At 38.8% G+C, this 23,825-nt stretch overlaps 1 protein-coding gene across 2 annotated transcripts in view; it reads right to left on the bottom strand.

Annotated features, from left to right (window-relative positions):
- Positions 1-7,130, bottom strand: part of TAC3 (tachykinin precursor 3) — a 134,790-nt gene extending 127,660 nt beyond the window's left edge. Inside the window, exon 1 of one of the 2 annotated variants that reach the window (XM_073613842.1) lies at positions 6,637-7,130. The gene's annotated coding sequence lies outside the window, so the exon portion shown is untranslated. The remainder of the gene's footprint in view (positions 1-6,636) is intronic. The other variant, XM_073613843.1, reaches the window with a different exon arrangement.
- Positions 7,131-23,825: the final 16,695 nt, after the last annotated feature.

Here is a 23,825-nt window from a genome sequence, read left to right as displayed (position 1 = left end):
AAATACCATACTGATTAGAATACTAGATTACCCCTCTTACATATTAGTACATATCCAGTACTCTCAACACTAAGGCTCGGTTCACACTAGTGCGGAGTGTGCATTCTGGTTGTGGGTATCCCATTGATTCCCCCGCCCGCAGCTGAATCACACTGCTCTTGCAGTACTTCAATCTGAATGGCACCCCCACGCATCTCAGCCCACAGCGCAATTGTGGGTGTGGGAGCCACAGAGAAATCTGATCTATCAAATGTGTGGCGCTTAAATAGCTATACAACTAATATACATGTGTAGCACAAATGCCATAAATAATCAGAAAATATATCCCGTAATACAAATGTAATTAATAAATGTCCAAAAACAAAAATAATATAATATAATAAAGTGCTCGTTCTCCGTGTATTGCTCAAAAATCCTTAATAATGTAGTATTCTGTGATACAAGGGTAAAGTGTTCAAAAAATATATATAAATAAAGTGCACATGCTCTGTGTATTGCACAAAAATCCTTAATGATAATATTTAAAAAATCCATTATGAAAACATAAAACGTGATGATGGTGATGATATCTTCATGCAGTGTGCACACACCCTCCATCAGATATACCCTCACCTTAAGGACTTTATATAAAAGCCTGTGATAAATATTATTATCAACTTGAAAAGATCCTCATGTGTTTCCTCTTTGCTGTGGTGGCTTGTTTTGGCTTAAATGCTGATACAAGGATCATTCCTTCCTCCTGATTAAAGTGCAGATCAAAAGCCACTGCTTTCTCCTTGCTATCAGCAGTCTCCTCATATATATATAACACATGTGGAAAGCAATAGAAGCTTGCAATAGTGTGATAATGTTTAAAACAGGTTTATTGCAACTTAAAATCCACATAGATTTACACTCACGTTTTGCATAATAAAAACACATCTCGGTATGCTTATAGACAAAGGGGTGATGACATTGGTCTCCAGGTGATGTTATCACCCCTTTGTCTATAAGCATACCAAGGCATGTGTATATTATGTGGAAGTTGCAATAAACCTGTTTTAAACGTTATCACACTATTGCAAGCTTCTATTGTTTTCCACATGTTATATATATGAGACTGCTGATAGCGAAGAGGAAGCAGTGGCTTTTGATCTGCACATTAATCGGGAAGAAGAAACGATCCTTGCATGAGTATTTAAAGTGATTTTAAAGCTTCAAATATTTTTTTTTTAAATAACAAACATGTCATACTTACCTCCACTGTGCAGCTCGTTTTGCACAGAGTGGCCCCGAACACCGACTTCTGGGGTTCCTCGGTGGCTCTCGCGGCTCCTCCTCGCATCAGATAACCGCCTAGGGGAATCGCTCTCCCGGGGGTTTACCCTGCGTGCGCGCTCCCGAGTCCAGTATTCGGCGTCCATAGCCGCTGAATGTAGGACTCGGCCCGGCCCCCCAGAGCCTGCGTCATTGGATTTGATTGACAGCATCGGGAGCCAATTGCTGTGCTGCTATCAATCTATTCAATCAAGTGCCGAGAACCCCGGGCAGAAGGACAGCGTGTCTTCGCTGTTGGAAATTGCAGGGCTCAGGTAAGTAAAATGAGGGGGCTGGGGGGCCGGTCACTGCCAGGTGTTTTTTCACCTTAATGCATAGGATACATTAAGGTGAAAAAATATGAGGGTTTACAACCCCTTTAGGCCAAAATTAGCCACCACAGGAAAGAGGAAACACAGGAGGATCTTTTCACGTTGATAATAATATTTAGCACAGGCTTTTATATAAAGCCCTTAAGGTGATGGTATATCTGGTGGAGGGTGTGTGCACACTGCATGAAGATATCATCACCATCATCACTTTAGCCTTGTATCACAGGATACTACATTATTAATGATCTTTGTGAAATACACGGAGCACAAGCACTTTATTATATTATATTATTATTGTTTTTGGACATTTATTCATTACCTTTGTATTACAGGATATATTTTCTGGTTATTTATGGCATTTGTGCTACACATGTATATTAGTTGTATAGCTATTTAAGCGCTGCACATTTGATAGATCAGTTTGCATTGTCACATCTGGGGAAGTGTGGGAAGTGTTGGCAGCTGTTTTTAGTTTATTTTTATTATTTATTTTTATTTTTTATTTTCACTTTAGGGGAGTAGTTTGGCAGCTCACAAGATTGTACCCACTAACCACAGAGAGACCCCATGGTCAAAAATACTTTTCCTGCAGTTGCGTTTTTAAAAAAGGTGCATGCGTCTTTTTTGTGCATTTCACGCAGCGCGGCAGCCTATTAAAATCAATGGGCTGCCGTGCCCAAGCAAATGCGGGACGCCCGGACCAGTTCTAGTGTGAACTAAGCCTTATTCAACCATAGACTATTACTCCAGCACTAACAACATTTAGTAAGCAATCACGAATAGCAACAACAACCCTGCAACAACTACAATACCAAAATAGGCAGTTTAAGAAAGAAAAAAAAAAAAATTATAAATACTGAGAAATTGAGAAATACTAATGTTCAAATTATGGAATTTTGTATGCTACTTTTCTGTCCTGATGCACTCACAATCAACAAACTCTACAGAGTTACTAATCTAAGTAGATATCACACTGATTAGGATACTAGTTTTTTCTTACATATGCAAAATGGAACACACCTCATATTCCCAACACTTGAAAAGGCCATACACAGCGAATTTTGGACAATTCCTGATGTGCTGGCTTAAATTTGCTCTGTGTGGGGCACTGTCTGCACCCTCCCACCCAGCATCCTTTGGTGAAAAATTGAAGGAGTTAAGTGGAAAATTGCTAGTCTAACATCACCTACATCCACTCATGTTCAGGCACTGTATGGGCATTTAGAAAAATCAGTGGCACTGCCTGACGGAATATAGCTGCACTGGTAGATACGTCCATCTGTGCTGTTTAGTGTGGACGGAGGAATCTGTTATTTTTTTTTTTCCTGTAGGCTAAATTAAAAAAAAACTGTTGTATGGCCAGCTTTAGTCAACAATAGATAATTATTCCAGTACTAACAACACATACTAAGTAATCACAATTAGCAACAATAACCCAACAACAGCAACCACGACCACAATACAACCTAGTAAGCAAATTAAAAAAACAATCAGAAATACTTTATTTTTTCTTTATCCAACTACTGGTTGTGGCAAAAATGAATAAAATCAGGGGACAGCTCCAGATTAAAGGTGAAAAGGTTGCATTTTTAAAGCTGCTGGTGAACATTTCAAATAAAAAATGTAGCCTGCAGTTGGACTTTACATGAGCCTTATGTATGCTTCCCAGCACATATAGGATATTAGAGAAATAGAAAATACAGGTACCCAACTTACTACAGAACTTTTCTCTGGTGTGCTTTGTCAAACCTCTGCTTAATTTATCAATATACATTTTGGATTCTATTGTTTTTTTTCCCTGAGGAATCTTTACATGCAGAGGTTCCATTTTGTTTAGCATGTTGTCATGTAAGGATCATAGAGGTAGTTCAGGAGAACCACACACAGCTCTTGGCCTATCTTGGCAATAATTGATTCCAAACATTACCTCAAACTGATTAGCTTATTAAAGGCTGCTTTCTGATGACAGCTGTAAAAAATTATCCCTACAGCATGGCAGCTGGGATATTTTTTCAGTTGGAAGGGATAATTCAATCTAACTTAAAAAATATTGCCACATACTGCATGTCTGGGCAAAATAAAAAATATATATTATATCCTTTTAAAATTTATGGACATACAGTTATGGCTGTTGATCTGCTTGAACAACAACTCTTTGAGCACTCACTGAGTGACTTTGCAAAAAGGGCAAGCAGTGTTATCAGCCCTGTCTAGTTTTTCTCTGATGGACTACAGAACACCTCCCTCTCTCCTCTGCTCCATAAGAAGTGAGTGCATTTCTGATACTTTAAGGAAGAGCTCCACTGCATACAGTGATTTAGTTGTCTCATTTTGTGAATAGTCCTGAAACCATTGAGACTGTAAAAACGTGCTCCCTGATGCAAGCACCAGCCTATTTCATTGCACATGAGAAGCTGTAAACAGCAGAGTCTTGACAAAAACTGCTATTTCTACTTAAACCCGGATTAAAGTTATGTTCATGCTAGATGCATAATGTTTTATATGATATATGAATGCACTATTTAAGGGAAGAATACAGGTCAACACATTAGGCTTTTATTGCAATGAACATCAGTGCAATGTAATAGTGTAATAGAAAATAATGGATTTCAAAGTGGAACTAAATCAGCTGCGGGTTCCTGGAGCAATGTCCATTATGTGCATGCTTGCACATTATGGCTGACTTACCACATAGTTTGGCCTCTACTAGAGATAAAAGGTCGGTGCCCCCCCCAATTGCTTCATCCACTGCTGTTGCCATTTTTTCCAGTTTTTCTGATAGCCTGGCATCTTCTTTTTTCAGCCATTGGCCGGCCACTGATGATGTAACTCCTGCGCATGTTCATTAGGGATACATCACCCTGGCAACCAGCTCCATTCTCTGCAACTTACAGATGCCTGGAGAGGGCCAGGAGTGTAAACTGCACTGCACATCTGTCACAATCAGTGCACGTATATAAAAAAAAAAAATTGCTAGCAGACAGGTGAACCGGATTTGTTGTCAGAGAAAACATATATAGTCTCTTCTACCAAAAAACGCACCTGCTAGAAAACTGTGTTACAGTTTAGTTCCACCATAACAAGTACAGTACATACAATTTGCCTGTGCTGGGCAAAATAGCAAATTCTACAAAAGTGCTCTATTTTAAAAAAATTACCTTGTAAAAACATGAATCTTTCTGTTAGCACAACCGCAACATCCCCACTCTTGTCTTTTTTTTTTTTTTTTTTTAATACAAATATCACTTTCAGCAATTATAGTTCAGAGTAAACATTGCTATATAGTCAAGTACATAGTCAGTTGTGTAATCACTAGTGGAGAACTCAAGTTAAGTAGATATGAAATTGTCATGTACAGTAAGTTAAAAAAAAAGACCATATATTCATATGGTTTTAAAAAAAAATGCAATACCCACAGTAGCAGTTAACGTGATGTTTTAATTAAGTCTGGAAAGAAACTTTCTCCATTGAGGTCTGCAGTAATTAGCCCAGAGATGTTTTGAGTTTAGAGTACAAACGTAGCTCCGCAGGGTAATCATGAAATAAAGTTTGGCACTTTTGTATTAGCATGGTCATTTAGATCATCATATTATGTAATCCTCCCTGGTACCAAGTCTCATCTTCCATGAAGTTATGTTTAAATCATTGATTTAATCAAACCCTAAAAATGTATTAACTAATCCCATTTGAACCAATATTGTGAAGATTTCAAAACACTAACAACCAAGGAAAAAAATGATAACTATTATCTGCTTGCAAAATGCACCTTATGACCCTTAAACCGTATAGACTTCTTATGCCAGTAATGTGTTCATGAGTGCCTCCACCTCTGCATGTAGCGAGAGCAATTTGATCCTAGAACTATTACACACCGTCTCAGTTCTTTCTTCGTATTATACACCTACCTTCTCATTCACACTTCATTTAAGAATCTGATTTTTTAATATTATGTTTGGTATGAGTTTATGGGGTTCATAGACCTTCTCTTAAGTTTCCTTGCTCTAAATTAATGCAATGTATAGTCTCTGATTCTTCGTAATTAACTGTTAATAAATATTTCAAATTCCCAGAAGACATTTGCTCCTCACTGCTAAGCCTCTACTCAACCTAATTGTGGAATTTATTTTACTGACTAACATGTCCTAAGTGTACAACATAGGAGGGGCAAAACAAGTTTACATTCTAAAATAACTTGATGGCATACATCTTAATATGATAAGATATAGAAAATTCCTCCTTAGCAACCACAAGTTTGTATGAAAATGAAGTCAAGAGTTTAATAACCTAAGTAGTTACTTTGACATGGCCCAGGCTCACTTCAAATACCCAATCAGGATATTTACCCTCATACTGATTTTGTAAGTAAGCCCAGAATAAGGTAAAACGTACTCTTTGAGTAAATTAGCTTTATATACATATATTTACATCTTATCCATATATGATGTGACATTTTCCACTAATAGTATAAGTTATGCTATAGTATGATTGATAGTATACTATGATTTATGTTTCAGTTACTACTATAGTATAGTATGGTATTATTTACGTTTTACTTAAATAAATCAGAAATATATACATATATCAATGTAGTTAAATCTTTGATAGACTTAGCGATATAACCAAATTGTTAAACCATGTGTACTAAAGCTAAAAGGTCTGTTAAAGAATAAATAGAAATCCCACAATTATATAATATCTCTACATATTTTAGTCAATCCAGTGTTCTTTTCACACTTAGGTAGAAATGAAGCAGAGCATAATCAAGACTTTTCAATGCTGACTTGTCGAGAAACATTTTTTATATTTAATCTTTTACATTTATTATACTGTAAATTTTATCCATACAGATTTGTAATTGACATGCAAAGAATATTTTAATGTGTTAGCTATTCTCATATAATTTACTAATTTAAAGTGCCTAAATGTTCTAAAATTAAGCAATATGTGAAAAAGACAAAAGTTGCTGTAATACAAGTGTATCCAGTAAGATGCAATAGCAATGCTCTACCTGTGTGTGCTGCAGTCACGCTGATCCTCTGCGCTGGTTGAGCTGTGAGATGTCTTGAGGAGTCTGAACTGCGATCTCTGCTTTTAAATACAGACACGAGTCCTTGGTGATTCGATGCTCCTGTCACTCAATTCTTCTCGCTCTTTTCAGTATAACTCATCCTATTTCTCCTTTCCTCCCAACTTCTCTCTCGCTCTGCCCAGCTCTCTAGCTTTCCTTCCTACCTATATCAACCTCTTTTCATGTCTATTTATTTCTCATCTTTTCTTGTTTTTCTCATATTCTTCATCCTTCTTGTTTCTCTCATATCTAAAATATGTTATCTCATATTCTTCATCCCTGTTGTTTATACTTTCTTCATCTCCATCACATTCTCTCTCTCTTTCTCTACATATGTCTATTTCTTCCTCTATATTTCTCTTCTAACACTATCTCTCTCCCTCTGACCCTCTTTTTTCTTCCCCTCCATCAGTCCCTGTACCTCTCTCCAATCTCTCCAGGCTTTTTATCTTAGTCTCCCACTCTCACTCTTGCCTCTATCACGTTAGCTGTTGTCTTTACTTAAAACATGGTTTATGCACAGATTATTCCCACTTGGGCTGCATTTTCCTTTTCATTGTGTTGATTTTTCTGTAAAAATCTGTTTTTCATTCATGCTCAGTCATCACACTACACCTGTTTTCTCTAAAGTATGCACAGTACAGCCCCTTACAACATAAAGTATTTATTATTAGTTAGAGATCCAAACCGCTTTATCATCAAAACTATAGAAATGTTTTGTTTTTTTACAGGCGTTCTTTTTTTAAAGAGAAATTACATGCTAGGCAAAACAGGACATACTAGTTCACTAAACAGTAATGCCCTGTACACACGATAGGATTTTCTGATGGAAAATGTGTGATAGGACCTTGTTGTCAGAAATTACGACCGTGTGTGGGCTCCATCACACATTTTCCATAGGAATTTCCGACACACAAAGTTTGAGAGCTTGCTATAAAATTTTCCGACAACAAAATCCGTTGTCAGAAATTCCGATTGTGTGTACACAAATCCAATGCACAAGGTGGGGAGCAGCTTCCCACAGTAGTTGGGTCTTCTAGAAAAACTGTATGCTATTGGGCTTCTTCCCAGCTGCCTGCATAAACAGTGGAGGGCCACTTACCTGGCTACAGGTCAACTTCCCAGCCACCTCTGCCTCATTAGGTGTGGCTTCCGTGAGCTGTTAAAGTAGTGATGTTGAGGGCCATATCTTCTCTGGGTTTGTCCAGGAACCAAGGGAGTTGTGTGAAAAGGAGTTAAAGTTTTGTAGGCCTGCATATGAGTATGGTGAGTAAATGGGAACTCCATTACCCTTCACCCTTCACACTTCAGAGGGCTTCACAGCAGGAACATGCACCTGAGCTGGGTGACCATTGGGCTGTGAAATAGTGTCAGGATCAATGGCTTCTCCAGGGAGTCTTGGAGATAATGAAAGATAAGCTCAAGTGGCAGAGAAGTTTGTGGATCTTGATGGGTTTGAGAAGGTTATGATGTTCATGTCTAAGTTTTGGTGGTTCCTTCTCTGTGAATATCGTAAACTGGCATAACTAGAATGGGCTGTTGCGGACAACTCCAGGGACTTCTTTCCGCAGTGTTTGCACTTTTTCTTGCTTGTGTTTACCTTTACATTGGAATAAAACTCTGTCTGCAAAGTTTGATGCCTCCAACTCCCTTGCTTTACCCATTACCAGTCTTTTACAAATTACTGGGCTTCAGACAATCATTGTTTCTGGCATAACTAGAATGGGCTGTTACAGACAACTCCAGGGACTACTTTCCGTGGTGTTTGCACTTTTTCCTGCTTGTGTGTACCTTTACGGTGGAATAAAACTCTGTCTGCAAAGTTTGATGCCTCCAACTCCCTTGCTTTACCCATGACCGGTCTTTTACAAACTACTGGGCTTCAGACAATCATGGTTTCTACTCCCAAAACCAGGAAGCTTGAGTGTGCTCACTTTCAAGTGTCAACAGTTTACACAGTGCTTTACAAAATGGAGGGAAACAGTACAGTTACAATGCAATTCAATAAAAGAGCTATCAAAGGCTTGTTAGAGCCAGCAGTTTGAAATGAGCTTATACAAAATGTAATAACTGTTAGGGATGAGTTGATGGAGAAAGTAAAAGTACAGTTTACTATTTAGAGGCAGGATAGGCAAACATAACATGGTAGGATGAGTGGCCTGTTGGGAAACTTATTGTGTGGTTGTATTTATGTATGTATGTATTTAATGCCTAGTATTGTGTGGTTGTATTTATGTATGCATGTATTTAATGCCTAGTAAGTGGCATCGTTCTTGGAAGATCTTGCTTTTGAAACAAGGTCCTTGGTCTGTATGTGCTTTATTTTCTGTGGGCAGCCAAAAGGAAGGCAGATTGCTTCCACACTACGTGGATGGCGGTCTGTTTGTAGGTCAGTAATGCCTCTGTAAACTTGGTCTGCCATAACTAGAATGTGATAGTGTCCATCTTTTGACATGTCGAGTGTAGGAAAGTAAATGGGAACTAGTTCTAGTGGGGAAAACGTGGCCAAGTCAGAAGAGGAATTCAGGTCTGACTGGCTGCTATGAGGGAGGTTGGTTGGGACCCCAGGGAGTAGGGCCACCTTTGTAATTTGTTGGGGCTGCTTATCCATCCAACCGCTGCTGCCTGTCATACTGCTTCCTATGTCCTGATGTCAGGTGCTAGACAGCTCATTCCAGTGGCAAGACATTTTTCATTCCACTGACACATATAGGCATTTTTTTTCTCCTAGTAACGCTGGACCTTTTTTTACACTTACACCATGACATTTTTTCCAATAAATGACTCTACACTAACAAAATTTTTTCTTACTACTGGCACCAGAGCAGACTTTTCTCCCACTGACAACTGGCAACAGGCATTTTTATTTCTGCTGATCAATGACACCAGGAAATTTTTCATTCTCTGATCAATAATGCCAGTCATTTTTTCCTTTTGTTTAAACAATAATGCTAGACAACAGCCAGAGATCTGAAAGTTGTAGGATACCGCCTACCAAGTTAAAGTGGAACTTCACCCCAAAAGGGGAAGTTCCACTTTTCCGCTGCCCCCTCTTTAACTTTTGGGCACTTTTTTTGGGGGGGTACCTAGTTTTGATAGGTACTGCTCCCACTTTGGCCACCCTCTTTGCCTGCAGCTTTCTCGAACACATCACATGTCCCAGAAAGCTGCAGGACCCTTCACAATGTGCAGTGCAGGTTGAGCATGCTCAGTGGGAAGCTTCCTACGCTAGACATGGTGGTACCGGGGACCGGAAGACAGGTAAAGAATCGTCCTGGGTAAGGACACCACTGGATCCCTGGACAGGTAAGTGTCATATTATTAAACGTCAGCAGCTACAGAATTTGTAGCTGCTGACTTTTTTTTGGGGGGTGGGGGGGGACTGAAGATCCTCCTTAAGTATTTATCTTCTTTTTATTCTCTTCTGGTCTTGGTGTCATTATGTTGTAAACAGTAAATGCTGTTACCTTGCCGATTCAGGGCAAAATGACAGGGTCTTTGCAAAGGGGTACTTCTGACCACCTTATATTCACCTTGTCAGAGCTCCCTTCCAGCTCCTTTCTTCTCTGAACCGCAATGAAATCTGAGGTGTCAGCAACAGGTGAGGATTGATGAAGTCACCTTCTCCTTCATGTGACAGTGCATGGGACTATTAATTGCTCTTATACCTGAGCACTTGAGCACTAGAGGAGGCCACATAGTGCCCCATACCCCTAAGCACCAGTTATTGTGAAATTATGTTGAAGAGATACTGGTAACTAAGCTAAATTTACTTAGTGGAGTCTAAGTGCACCTTTGCTCAGACTATGGACATGACGTTTTACATACTTTCACAAGTGGTAAAAGAACTTTAAAACCAGCCACCCTTGACCGTTCTATTTGCATATATTGTGAAGTAATCCTTTAAGATCACAATAAAGACACACACAAAGGCCCCATTCACACTTGTGTGATTTCTTCTGCGTTCGCCATCATGCTGTGCAGAGCATGACAGTTGAAATCACATTATTCTTTATGGTGCCTGTTCATATGAATGCAGCATGGTGCAGTGTAGTGTTTTTAAAAAAGTGCAGGTGATTCTTTTGGTGCAGAATAGTGTGTTTTTGGCCCCATAGACTTCAGTGGATGTGCATGAAAAGCGCATGTCCATACCCTTTTGGTGGGTTTTAAGGCAGGGTTTTGTGTTAGGTCGGGTTTACACCTATGCGAATCCAATTCGCATAGCAGGAGACTGTGACTGGCTCCCTATGGAGCCGGTTCACATATCTCCATTGCGGCTGCGGAGCGCACTGCACAGAAACGCTGTGCGTCTTTGGCTCCATTTCAGGGCCGAATTCAGGCATAGAATCGGCCCTGATTCGTCCCTGAAATGGAGAACAGGTATGCACAGTGCTCCTGTGCGATCCACAGCGGGTTACGGTGTGAACCCGGCCTTAAACAACCAGTCTCCTCCTAGAAAAAAAAGACACGAAACATGAAAATGCATCAAAAAGTATGCAGCAGCACTAATGTGAACCAGTGCTAAAGTTGATTTTATTTAATCTCTAATGTCTCGTACACACGAGCGGACTTTTCGACGGACTAGGTCCGTCAGTCTTTCCGATGGACTTTGCAGGTCCGCCGGACTTTCAAACGAACGGACTTGGACACACATGATCACACCAAAGTCCAACGGATTTGTACGTGATGACGTACGAACAGACTAAAATAAGGAAGTTGATAGCCAGTAGCCAATAGCTGCCCTAGCATCAGTTTTAGTCCGTCCGACTAGCATACAGACAAGCGGATTTTTCGACCGGACTTGAGTCCGTCGGAAAGATTTGAAACATGTTTTATTTCTAGGTCCGTCGGACTTTGGGGAAAATAAAGTCCGCTGGAGCCCACGCACGATCGAATTGTCCGACGGAGTCCGGTCCGCCGGACCAAGTCTGCCGGAAAGTCCGCTCGTGTGTACGCGGCATTAAAGTTTAGAAACACTTGTTGTGTACTTATATTAGAAGGTTGGCAGGCTACCAAGGGGAAAGGAGATGTGATTTCAGTGCCTCTCTTGTGATATTTGAAGATTCCTTCTCCACAATGCTTATAGCTACAGAGTTGAAAGGGATCTGTTTAAAGTGCTTATTCTGCTTGTTTAGAATATGTAAATACTTCAATGTGCATAGTCTGGGCACAGGTTCACTTCAAAATTCATTTTGTTAAATACACAGCCTTTAGTAAATCAACTTCATTGAATGGGCACACTTTTGATAATTAACATTAACTGACCATAAGCACAGGCACAAAATAAATAAAACAAGATTCTCTTTAAAATGGTATCAGAATGTTCAAGAGATGCTAAATAATCTAATTATTAAAACAAAGATAATCTCCAGACCAAAAATTTTAATATTTTACACACATTGCCTTTCTGAGCTGCCCTCCCACTCACATGCAGGTAAACGCAAACAATGGGAAGGAGTTACAAAAATATTTTTTTCAGCAGTATGTTTAACCACTTTCCACCCTCTGTATAGTAAAATGACGGCGGAGCGGTGCAGCGCTTGTTCTAGCACGCCGTGTTCCTGGGACACGGCGCAACTCCGATCGCGGCAAAGAGCCGCAGCTCTTTACCCATGTGATCGGCTGTGTCCAATCACAGCCGACCACATGTAAACAAGAAAGTGCTGTTTATCGGCTCCCCTCGCCTCACACTGACAGAGTGTGAGGTGAGGAGAGTAGATCAGTGGCATCTCCTCACAAGGAAGACATGTAAAGGTAATCAGGGGACTGATCATCAGTGCTCTGATTACAATGCAGCACCAACAGTACCCATCAGTGATGCCACTCTGTGACACCAGTCTGTGGCCTTTAGTGGGGCCAATCTGTGCCCATCAGTTATACCAATCAGTGCTTCCTTTCAGTACTCATCAGTGTCTGCCCATCAGTGCCACCCATCAGTTCCCATCAGTGCCACCTATCACTGCCTATAAGTGCTACCTATCAGTGCCCATAAGTGCCGCCTATCAGTGCCACCTATCAGTGTCCATCAGTGCTGCATATTAATGTCTCCTCATCAGTGCCACCCCATCAGTGCCCATCAGTGCTGCCTCATCAGTGCCCATCAGTGTCGCTTCATCAGCACACATCAGTGAAGAAGAAAAATGACTTATTTACAAAATTTTCTGACAGAAACTAAGGAAAACTTTTTTTCTTCAAATTTGTGGGTTTTTTTAGCAAAAAATAAAAAAACCCAGCAGTGATTATATACCACCAAAAGAAAGCTCTATTTCTGCGAAGAAAATGATAAAAAATGTTTTTGGGTACAATGTTGCATGACCGCGCAATTTCATTCAAAGTGTGACATTGATGAAAGCTGAAAAATGGCCTGGGCAGGAAGGGGGTGAAAGTGTCCTGTATTGAAGTGGTTAAACAGTAAGTACAACCCAAGTTTGTTTAAATCCACTTTACATGTTATTTGTCAGCAATGAACCAATGTAGACAAAAGTTCTCTCTATATGACCACAGACAATAAGATACCGTTTCCACAGTTGAACTTACATTAGACAGGGAAAGAGTGCGGTAGACTAGCAAGAACTTTACCTGGTCACCAATTTATAGAGAGTCATAAATGTTGTTGTATTTGTATTTGACTTGTTCACAGAGTTTTTGGTGTTTTGCAACGCATTTCACTCCACCGGTAGCTTATTTGTAGAGTCAATCTACGATTATACAACCAGTGGATTGAAATGCATTACAGGAGCAGGTGGATTAGCCTTGTGGTTGACTATATCCTTTTAAGTTTACTCTGGTCTGCTTTTAAGAAAGTGGCTTCTTCTTTCTTCTTTTTTTTCCTAAGCTTGTTGATCCCTGCTAACAGCCAGTTTAAAGTGACAGCCAGTCCTCCCTTTAAGAACTGTATTTAACATCCCCAAACTGGAGTTGAAGATTCCTTTAAATCTTATGCTGCAAGAGCCATTTTTTTGCACCCCTGTTTAAAAAAATAATTTAAGGCACATACATAAACACAATTAAATTGTTTGGTAAATCCTAAGCGATCTGCATTCCATTAGCTTCAATGGAAGGCATGTGAGACAATTGAAATTGCCATTATGTTACCATTTTAACTAATCTTCAGGCCTAAAATAATCTTTTTAAACATATGTGCAAAAAAAAAAAAAAAAAAAAGCTGTGCTTGCAAAATTTTTAAAAGCCTCTACAGGTCATCAGTTTACTGTTAACCTAGAATTTTTGAATGAATGAACATTACTTAGTGAAAACCACATACGCTGTTAGAAATGTGTTAATTTAAGAAAAATCTATCCTGCCCCTTTCTTGTCATTTCAGTTGAAAACATACGTCCATTTGACCCCCTAATGATTTATAATTGAAACAATAATATTAAAATTGAATAAACGTTCTTAAAATAAGAATAATTAACACAATTCTACTGGTGTATGGCCAACTTAAGGCAGGAAGTGTGTTGCTGGCCAGATCACAAGGTGAAAAAAAATAAAAGCAGAAAACTAGGACAGCAATGACTGGTACAAAAAAAGTTATATACATTTTAATATGCATTTAGATTCTTTTAAAATTATTTTATTTAAAATATCTTAAAATATGTAGAACTATTTTTTTGCAACAAGAATTCCATAAATGAAATATCAGCACATATTTCACACACAATTATTTAAAAAATATAATAATAATAATAACAACAATTGTACTGAAAACACTCCTTATGATAATAATAATAATAATGATAATGATAAATATTATAAGCACACAGCAACACTATCCCTACATCAAAAACTTTCCCTTCAAACTCTTTCCCTCCAATTATATATCACACAACTGTGCTCTCTCTCCACCAATATCCCTATGTTTTGCTTTGTCTCTTTTAGATTACTTTGCAGTAAAGCTTGAAATTAGTAACCCCGGTAGTTTATTAGTGTGCTTTACTAAATAAGAATGCTGTACATACAAGCCACTTGCAACTGTAGGAAAACAATACAAGATATACAGAGTATTGCATATATACATACAATTCACATGCACAAGCTACCTAACCTGAGCACTGACAATGGTCTGTATGTGATAAGGATACTATAAAAAGTTACTTAGCTTGAGTTATATTTTGCGATTACCATAGCAAGAAGAACTAAACGCTCTACTCAAACAATTGCAGGAAACCAGATGAAGTTTAGTCTTGTGAAGTCCCCTCTGGCACAGACTTTCCTTTTTAGTAGTTATTGTTGTTAAGATGCCCCCCCCTTTCATCTTATGCTGCTGGTCTTTTATTAAGAAAGCTTGGATAGCCATTCCCACATAGGTGCATCCGTTTACCTCTTCCTGTCTTTTATTAAAGTGGTTGCAAAGTCAGAATGTTTATCTTAATACATTCTATGCATTAAAATAAAAAAACCTTCTGTGTGCATCAGCCCCCCTCAGCCCCCCCCCCTATACCTACCTGAGCCCATCTCGATCCAGCAATGTTGCAGGAGAGCCTCAGCTGCCCAGGACTCTCCCTTCTCATTGGCTGAGACAGCAGCATGGCGCCATTGGCTCCCGCTGCTGCCAATCAAAGTCAGTGAGCCAATGAGGAGAGAGGAGGGGCGAGGCCGAACCATGGCTCCATGTCTGAATGGACACACAGAGTGGTGGCTCAGCTTGGGTGCCCCCATAGCAAGCTGCCTGCTGTGGGGGCACTCGGCAGGTGGGAGGGGCGAGAAGCCCTGGCGAGGGACCCGAGAAGAGGAGGATCTGGGCTGCTCTGTGCAAAACAACTGCACAGAGCAGGTAAGTATAACAAGTTTATTATTTTTAAACTAAAAACTGAGACTTTAGTATCACTTTAAGAACGTTTGGGTAGCCATTCCTACATGGGTGCATCCCTTTACCTCTTCCTGTCTACATCAGTTTCTACAACACAAACATTTTCTAACTCAAACTATAGATGGCACTGTAGTATCATACAAGCTATTGGCCAAATATATCAAGTTCAAGTTCAGTCCATTTTTGACTTTTATTAACATTGCCTGGGTGCAGTAATTGATCAGAACTCTTCTAAAACAATGGGAACATCTAAAAATGTGTACAGTGCCCATCATATTGATTTATATTTACCAAATATACTACCATAGTATCTATTTTCACAAAATCTCACCCCAAACCACTCAAACATTTAACTTTTAACTCATAACACTATCCCCCCCTCCCACCAAGAAACCCACATCTCATCAAATCATAACTCACCCATCCCAGGAACCATAGCAAACCAATCCTTACAGCCATACAAAAAAAACTTCCCACCACTCTTCACCCAATACAATTTACTTCATCCATACATTCCCAAAAACAATATTAACCATATCAACACCTAGTCCACTCCTTCCACCTACCTAATTAACATATCTATTGTGTCCCCTCATACCCAAAATTCTTACAATCACTGTATGCATATAAATAAAGCCTTCCACAGATAATAAATTCACACTTTCTTACACTCAACTCCTCTCTTCTAAACATCTGAATATTTTGGACATCCCACAAATATGCCTTTATGTTTGCTTTAATAACCTTACATACTGTTGGCAAAAGTTCATTAGCTGTTTTGTCTTTACTCTTTGCAAATTACTTTCAAATAATGGTGAACACAGTATAGAATGAGTTTTTCATGAATGCATTAAAATTCTAGCTGATCAAATTAATATTTTGCAAGTTATTATTTCCATGAAATAGAATCCTTTTCAGTTTACTTACTTGTGTACTTCAAATGATGTTTGAATCCAGAAATTCCCATTCTCCAGTGTAGCGGTGGGTATGCAAATTCTGCAAATTCTTCTAATTAGTGGGAAGCTGGACTTTTTTAATACGAATAGAAGAAATAGCTGTAGGTTAGATTCTCGTACCAGATGAGATTTATATTTTGTTTAGTGGCGTGTCAGAAATAATGTCACACAAGGGCATAAATGTCCTGCAGGGAGATGTAGTTAGAAAGGTTTGCTGTTGGAGATGTACAAGCCAGGAGTGACCACAGTCTGCAAAAATCAAGCTGTTGCCCATAGCAACAAATTATATTTCTTATTTTCTTAATGAATTTTTTTCATTGCAGAAAAAAACTGTCATTGTAGTTCTCATTTTCCTTAGTTCCAGTGAAGGAAACTCTTAAGGCATCAGCATACCAAGACATTTTGGACAATTTCATGCTCCCAACTTTGTGGGAACAGTTTGGGGATGGCCCCTTCCTATTCCAACATGACTGTTCACCAGTGCACAAACAAGGTCCTGGCCTCAACCCAATAAAACAGCTTTGGGATAAATTAGAGCAGAGACTGCCAGCCAGGCCTTCCCGTCCATATCAGTGCCTGATCTCACAAATGCGCTTCTGGAAGAATCGTCAAATATTTCCATAGACACACTCCTAAACCTTGTGGACAGCCTTCCCAGAAGAGTTGAAGCCGTTATAGCTGCAAAGGGTGGGCCAACTCAATATTAAACCCTACGGACTAATGCCCCGTACACACGGTCGGATTTTCCGATGGAAAATGTGTGATAGGACCTTGTTTCGGAAATTCCGACCGTGTGTAGGCTCCATCACACATTTTCCATCGGATTTTCCGACACACAAAGTTTGAGAGCAGGATATAAAATTTTCCGACAACAAAATCCGTTGTCGGAAATTCTGATCGTGTGTACACAAATCCGACGGACAAAGTGCCACGCATGCTCAGAATAAATAAAGAGATGAAAGCTATTGGCCACTGCCCCGTTTATAGTCCCGACGTACGTGTTTTACGTCACCGCGTTCAGAACGATCGGATTTTCCGACAACTTTGTGTGACCGTGTGTATGCAAGACAAGTTTGAGCCAACATCCGTCGGAAAAAATCCTAGGATTTTGTTGTCGGAATGTCCGAACAAAGTCCGACCGTGTGTACGGGGCATAAGACTGGAATGCCATTAAATTTCAAGTGTGTGTAAAGGAAGGCATCCCAATACTTTTGGTAATATAGTGCATGTCATTGCACATGTGTTCTCTGTGTTTTTTTATGCTTTTTGTGGTGTAGGCAAGCCTTAGCAGTGTTCAGTTGTTCAATTGAATTTATCACAAATGGCATTTGATGCATTAAAATTTATCTTATCATGAAACGTATCATTGTTAAAGCAATTTAGGCAGCATCTACAGTTGGATAAGTGGATAAGTGACCATTACATAAAAAATTTCATTTGGGCATAATGAAACACATATGATCATTTACAATACATCTAGATATTGACATATTAAATTCCATTACATCACAAACCAGTGAATTGGTAGGCTCTTCTTTTGTTTCCTGGATCAATGTTCAGGAATATAAATATGTTACATCATGATCACAAGTATCTCCTTTTTAGGTTGTATATCCAAATGCTCTATGCATATAAACACAGCCATGTGTATCTCCCAGGCACCAAATAAAAGGGGACCTGATAAAATAGGGGATTCCTGTGCGACATAAACCCCCGCCCTTCAGCTTGATGGAGTTCAGGGTGTAAAGTAATGTGCAAAATCTTTATGCATACTTAATCGTTAAAATAGTTACATACAGTACTGTATATCTTATGTGAAACTTGTTTATCCATCAAATAACATTCTGCAATGCTATGAGATACCGATACCACGTATAAGTGTAGTTCTGATACAAGCATCACATAGCATATTTGTATTCTGTCTTCATTTATATTGTGCATCCCACAGTTTTCAAAATAAAAATGATTAATCTATTTCTGAATGCTCCTCATGCCAACAAACGTGGAATAGATGGTGTAGGACTGAATTATAAATTAAGCTGCTCTCTAGAATTAATGCTATTTACTTTAAAATGACTTCACTTGTGTGCTTTATATTTTTTTAGTTTTCTTTTTCAGTCAGTTATACTGTATTAACAGTTGGGAATTTCAGTTGTTGTATGTCATATACGGTATGTTAGTTGCACTTTTTATAAATCATTTAATATATTTTTGCACGAGAAAATGTTACCATGTTATAAAGAGCTTGTTTTATCTAATCGTAGCTCATCTATGGACTACAAATTACCAGAGGGGGTCGTTTTAGTATTTTTTATGGAAAGAAGAGAATAAGGTCCCCTTAACAGCATTACCACATGCATGTCAAAGTGTGGTATTTACCACGTTAACATGCATTGCGTGAAGGCAGCTTATTCATGTTTAATGGGTTTACATAGCATCACAGCGCACATAAGACCTGCAACTTTTTTCTTTTTTAATACAACATAACATACAGATGATTCACACCTGTTCACATGTGCATTGTGGTGGGCTGGCAAGATGTGTTGAATTGCTATTCAAAATGAATGTCAACACATGGCTGATAGTATGTTAACTTATGCTACCACAGCACATAGGTAAGTCAACCTAACAACACTTTCTCAGATATTATGAGTGAAAATTTAGACTATAAAAAACTGAGTACTGCAGAAATAAGGAATTCATTTTGTAAATTGTTTATCTTGTAACATTCACTCTTGATCTTAGTATCCCACTGACAACATTGTCATACCAACCCCCCTGTGTTTTCCTCAAAAATGGCGCTCTTGAACTTTGAAGATATATTTGATACCATTATCAGCACACATCCCCAACCATTAAATAGAAAACTGTTCATCTGTTCTCAAGAAAATTTTCAAGTCTACTACTTTAAGGCTCCATGCACACAAGTGTTTTTCTTCATAAGCTCAACAAAATGCTAGACATGTGCATTCGTTTTCGTCCGAATGCATTTTTGTCCGCATTTCAGGTATTTTTGTTATCATTTTAACAAAGGATAACGAACGTGCAGAATCCAAAAAACGAAAGATCCGACATGAACAAATGCTTTATTTTCCTTTTCGTTGCGACAACAGTTTGATATAGATAGGAGATTCGACATGACTCTGACAATAGCGATCTGTGTCCATCGAACCTGTGGTCGAATGTGCCTAACCTTAACTCTATTAGTCCAAGATTATTCTACATAGAGAGAAAAGATTCGACATAAAGATTCGACGAAGCAGTCGCCGCGAGCGGACATTTATGGTCAAATGCTCCGCCCATAGGCTATAGAAGAATTCTAATGTTGGTTGACTAGTAATAATAATTAATAAGTAGAATTCTACTATAGCTTGTAGGCGGAACATTCGACCGGAAATGTACGATTGCGGTGTCGTACACTTTAGCTGCTCCGTTGAATCTTCTTAGAACATTCGACAGACACCATAAGCCTTCAATGACAGATTCGACCTTAATTATTTCGGATTTTCGGACGAATGCATTTTTTTTAACGAAACAAAATAAATAAAAACGAATTTCGGGAGTAACTAAATAAATTCCATAACAAAATATTTCAGTGTGCACACGTCTACAAAATGCTAAAAAAAAACAAACAGGTTGAAAAATGCTAATAATAGCATTTTTATGCTGACTTGTAGAAGCTTTTCAAAAGCTTTTAGGAGCATTAGCTGTTTAATAGCATTTTTACAGTACATGAAGAAAAAAATAACGCCCAAAGCTGTTGGGAGCATTTTAAGAGCGTTTAGCGTTTTTTTTTTTTCTTCTGCTGGGAAAGTGCTCCCAAAAACTCTACAAAAACAGTTTTCTTTTCTGCTCCTAAAGACTGAAGCTTGAAAAATTCTTCTAGCATAAAATAGTGTGCCTAAACACATATGATAACACTATTAGCTTCTAGGATCAGAAAAAAAAATGCTCATAATAACTTCTAGGAGCTTAAAAAAATGCTGGTGTGTATTGAGTCTAAGTGAACATTAGAATCTTCTGTAGAGAAAGACTAGGATATTTGGTATGATGATAACAGTCACATAATTAAAAAGTATATGTGCTGTTGTCATAAATGTTCATTGCAGCTAAATAGCATTATTAGCTGTTTTATCTACTGTACATCAGGAAAGTGATGGGATTGAGGGGGGATAGTCATGTGTATGTACTACATCACAAAATTCTACATTTTGGTTGAATAAAATTATGATTGGATGGTGGAAAACCTTGGTAAATGACTATAGCCTGTGATGTATATATTGGTCTATCTTTGCTGTACCATAGGGTTTATAAACAATAATTGCACAAAAGATGCACTTTAGGTGCAATGCAGTATAATAATATGAAGATTTAAGAAGATACAGCTTTAGATTCCAATTAATAAAATTAGCTGATTTTGTTGAGTTTTTAAAAATTCTTTAACTGATTCAAAGTTTAAGAAGCATAAATCACAGAATTAAAGGTGTTGTAAAGGTCTGTCTTTTTTTTTGTAATAAAAATAACAAGCATATTATACTCACCTTGCACAGAGCAGCCCTAATCCCCTTCTTCTGGTGTGCCCCACCGGCGCTCCTGGCTCCTCCTCTTCATTGGGTGCCCCCACGGAAAGCTGTTTTCCATAATAGTACCCCTGCGGGCTCACTCCCAAGTCCCACTGCTGCATCCAATGACACAGACAGCAGGACTTGGCTCCGCCCCCTGCTCCTGTGTCACTGGATTTGATTGACAGCAGAGGGAGCCAGTGCCTCATGTTGCTATAAATCTGTCCAATGAGGAGCGAGACAGTGGCTGGAGCGTCTGGGCTTGTGCACATCACTGGATCGGATTGGACTAAAGTAAGAAAAAGGGGGGGTTTGGGGGCAGCTGCAGCAAAGAAGGTTTTTCACCATAATGCATAGAATGCAGTAAGGTGAAAAACCTTGAGACTTTACAATCACTTTAAAGATGTACATAATAATTATTATGTATGTCAAATTTAGCTTCTGAGAAAACTGGAGGTAATGGTAGTCGTGTTTTTGTTCTAAAGATTTATGGCGCGTACACACGGTCGGACTTTTCGGCTACAAAAGTCCGACGGACGCCAACGGACCAAGTCCGGTGGACAACCTGATCGTGTGTGGGCTTCCTCGGACTTTCAGCTGACTTTTCCAGCTGCAAATCTGACGGACTTTAGATTTGAAACATGCTTCAAATCTTTCCGTCGTAACTCCGCCAGACCCAGTAATCCGGTTGTCTGTATGCTAGTCCGACGGACAAAAACCCGACGCTAGGTCAGCTATTGGCTACTGGCTATCAACTTCCTTATTTTAGTCCGGTGTGCGTCATCACGTACAAATCCGTTAGACTTTTGTGTGATCGTGTGTAGGCAAGTCCGGTCGTTAGAAAGTCTGTTGAAAGTCCGCCAAAAGTCTGTCGAAAGTCTGTCGGACTTTTGTAGCTGAAAAGTCCGACCGTGTGTACGCGGCATTAGACCTGGTTTACACCTATGCATTTTAGTGCGTTTATAGTTTTGCAGAAACATACTACAGTCCATATAACATGGTTTCCTATGGGTCGTGTTCACATCTGTGCATTTTATGGAAAGGGTCAGGGGCTTTTTCTGGTTTTTGGTTCCATAGATTTCAATGGATCAAAAACGTGTATTGAAAAATGCAAAATACACCTGGTATATGCAAACTGCAACCTGCATAGTTGTGAACCAGGCCTTTGGGCAGAAGCTGATGATTCTCATTTAGCTTAAAAATGCTGAAAACGTACACTAGTAGTTTCCACAATGTATTTCGAGTACTCATATCACCTCTTCTATATGCTTTTAAGTGGACCTTTCCTAGTATTATATATATAGGCTCATTGATGATAGAAGAAAAGCATCTTCTGAGAAGGGAATGATTTTTATAGAGTTTAACATAAATAACATTTTTCACCACACCCTACATTTCTTTCAGACAAAATCTCATTTTATGGAGTGGGTAAGTTAGGTGAAAAGTGTAATTATCCATATAACTGACCTCTTTTTATAATGATCATCCCAGTTTCATATGTCCTAGGATTAGTGCTTTATGAAGCCAGCAGCTTTAAGGACAGGAAATGATAACTGTGAGACAATGACTGCCAGGGCACTAATGACATTAAAAGGTTGCCAGTGAAAAGGGAGTGCTAATTAAGTACATAATGTTTCACACCATGCTCAAGAACTGCTGACTTTGACCACCATGAAACATACACTGACCGTCAGCATCACCGTAGACATTAGACAATGACATTAGCCAAATCATTCCTTCATTACATCAACAGTAAATGCAGGATTACATTTTGTATGCATATATGATCTGGGTTGGAAACCTTTTGTACAATAAGTTGAAAACCATAGCCCTTTCTGTGCATCTCCTTGTTGGACAGATGTAAACTTATAAAAATTCAATGTTCTTCAATCGCATATTGAGGCTATTTGATAGAAATATATATTCTCACAGATCAGTTCATTTATCTCTAGCTGTGAAGATTTGAGGACAGTTGATAAAATATAAAAATCCAGTCCTTTCTTGATCTACAAATCATACATTTTTGGTGGTTTGTATTGAATCTGTTTATATTATATTCAACCAAAAACATATTTCTTTCTGTATTTTGTATTTGCGCAAATAAATTATAACTTTTTACTACTGTGGTCACTTTCAGACCATATATTGCATATTGTGTTGATGTTTTGCAAAATGATGGTGTCTGTTTAACGTTCCCCCTGACCACTTTATGCTCACCTCTCCAATGCTTCTCTGCAGATCCTTTTTCTTTTTCTTCTTTGTAGGATTCATCTTTCTTCTTTGGGATTAATTGACCTCCTCCAATGATACAGTTCTCATGCCTAGTCTCCAACCAGTAGGCCTGAATGCAGTCATAGAGGGCGACGTTACTGCTCCCTCTGAACTTCAACACTTGAACACAACAGGTATTTTGGTAACATCTGCGACAAAGAAACAAGCGGCAGAGCAGATATACTAATCTTTTGTTAAAAAACAGTTCACATGTAAAGTATGCATGTTGACAGTGTAATTATCATTTGTCATCCATTTTGCTTTAATAACCTAAGATTGTTTTGACATTTGACATTTGTTTGAAAGAAAATTTACCACTGTCTTTTCAGTTTTTCTAAATATATTTTGTTAAAATATTGTTGACATTTAGCAGTGGCTTCCTTGTCTATTAATGAAAGTGAAGAGAGAATGCTATTTAGGGATTACGAGCAGCAATGGTCACCGTGGTCTCTTGCTGAGCACTGCAATGAAAAATTAAATATGTTGCTACTCTTAATTGCCAGGCCACAGAAGGAGGCATCTGGATGGC

This window comes from Aquarana catesbeiana, linkage group LG02 (genome assembly GCF_042186555.1).
Source record: "Aquarana catesbeiana isolate 2022-GZ linkage group LG02, ASM4218655v1, whole genome shotgun sequence".
NCBI lineage: Eukaryota > Metazoa > Chordata > Amphibia > Anura > Ranidae > Aquarana > Aquarana catesbeiana.
The sequence above is the reverse complement of the archived record's forward strand: the minus strand, read 5'-3'. Positions and strand labels throughout refer to the sequence as shown.